Source organism: Diospyros lotus, chromosome 12 (genome assembly GCF_014633365.1).
Source record: "Diospyros lotus cultivar Yz01 chromosome 12, ASM1463336v1, whole genome shotgun sequence".
Taxonomy (NCBI): Eukaryota; Viridiplantae; Streptophyta; class Magnoliopsida; order Ericales; family Ebenaceae; genus Diospyros; species Diospyros lotus.
This window is the reverse complement of record NC_068349.1, coordinates 16,119,751-16,121,720: the sequence shown is the minus strand read 5'-3', so window position 1 is coordinate 16,121,720 and position 1,970 is coordinate 16,119,751. Positions and strand designations below refer to the sequence as shown.

The following is a 1,970-nucleotide window of genomic DNA, read 5'->3' as shown; positions in this document are numbered from 1 at the left end:
AGCCTTAGAATGACTTAGCTTGGAAGTTGTAATGATGAACTTTACCCTAAAAGTCTTTGTAATGATGAATTTTACACAAAAGTCTTGGAATGGCTTAACTTGGAAGACTTGACTTGGAAGACTTAAATTGTAAGAATTGTATTGGCTTACAAAAGAAGTAGAGACTCATCTTGGAAGCCACGTGAGAGTTTGGATTGGAAGAGAATAGAAGCTTGTATGGGAAGCTAAAATCAAAGAAAGAAATATTCAAAGTTTGTAATGATTAGTCTTTATCCTAAAAGTCTAAAGTTGGAAGGTTAGGATTGGCTATGATTTAGCTTGCAAGGGAAGAAGATGATAAGGCTTATCTTGAAGGTGTATTTGGTGACCTAGGATTGGAAGAAGAAGAAGCTTGCATTGGAAGATTGAAGAAAATTCAAAGTTGTAATAATTACTAGGATGGAAAATGAGCAACTTGGAGGCCAAGGAAAATCTTGAGGATTAGGGCATTTAAAATCTATTTAAAGGGAAGGAATTAAGGCCACGAGAAGCGAAAAGAGGAAAGAAAGCAAGTGCAAGGAAAGAACAAAGAAAAAGCAAAGAAGAAAGGAAAAGGAGACTTGATTGGAAAGTGGACAGCCGCGAAGATCTGCCATAACAGTCTTCCAATCGGAGAGGTAAGTATGATTTCTTTCTGTAATCATGTAGAGGACTGAAATAAGAGTCCGTAGGTTCAAACGGAAGTCGATTCGGAGTTAAAATGAGAAAGATATGGCAAAAATACTAAAGGATGTCAAATCTGCCCCCAAGACGCGAAAATAGGCGCCACCTCTTCTTGGGGCGCGTGAGGGCGCGTGGAGGCCCCTTTTTCCATTATATTTCACATATGAACCCCTTATTTGATTACCTACAATCAAATATAATATTACATGAGTTTTAGTTCACGAAAATATGCATTTTGTCTACAGAAATACAAACCCAGTAAGGTGTGAAGCCTTAAACATTCAAATCTTGTCCAACCAAGTTGAGGTAAGTACATTATGAACTATTTATGATGTTTAAGCATGCCCATAAATTATGTTATGTGGTCCCTCATGATATGTTATGTTAACGCAAGTTTCGAGACCAGAGCTTGGTAGCGTTACGCACGAGGGTTCGTGCCCCCGTAGTTGGTGGAACCTCTCGTGTCTCCATATGATATGTTATGTTATGTTATGTTATGTCATGACTTGTTTAAATACATATGATAGTTCTCTTGTACTTACTGAGACTCGCAGGAATCTCATCCCATATTTTCCCCCCCAGGTGATTATGAATGAGGAGACTGGAGAAAGGACGTGGAACATGGTGGCTCCTTTAAAAAGGATTTATGTAAATCTAGTGGCTATTTGAAGATAAATTTTAATAGTCAAAATGACGTTTCTCTCTTCTTGTATTAGAAAGATTTTCAATATTACACTCTTATGATAGATGTACACTATTGCTACACCATATGTTCTTAAACCTTATATAAGTTTATGAACAGAGCCAAGTCTCATTTTAAGTCCAGTTTTCTCGGTATGGATGCTATGATATTTGCTAAGTCCTTCTCTCTTCTATTGAAGCCATGTTTTCAGTATCAAACTTTATATTTACACGAAAAATACTCTGAATCTTATTATGTTCAAAACTTTACTTAAGTTTATTAAAGTTTTGTTTCTCAAGTTTTCATCTGCGCTAAACTTTGAATTTCATATGGATATTATTATTGTTAATCATGCTCTTAAGTTACGGGTGTCACACCTCTTCCATCTCTCTCATCTCTCTCGAGCTCGAGCTCGAGCTTCCCCTGCCTTTCTCTTGGCCAAATGCATTCTATTTATAGGCGGGTTGCTGTACGAAATGTATCTATATATATGTGAATCACATTAATTGCTAGCCCCTTAAATCTTGCTGCCATATCTTCTTCCCTAAATCTCACTGCCACAATCTCCCCATTTCGCGGCCACAAT

The 1,970-nt window shown here is 37.2% G+C and overlaps 1 long non-coding RNA gene across 1 annotated transcript; it reads left to right on the top strand.

The window, feature by feature from the left end:
- Positions 1 to 536: 536 nt before the first annotated feature.
- Positions 537 to 1,510, top strand: LOC127813953 (uncharacterized). The gene is made up of 3 exons (XR_008026250.1): positions 537 to 656; positions 948 to 1,008; positions 1,285 to 1,510. It is a non-coding gene; the product is annotated as an uncharacterized LOC127813953 (long non-coding RNA).
- The last annotated feature ends 460 nt before the right edge of the window (positions 1,511 to 1,970 follow it).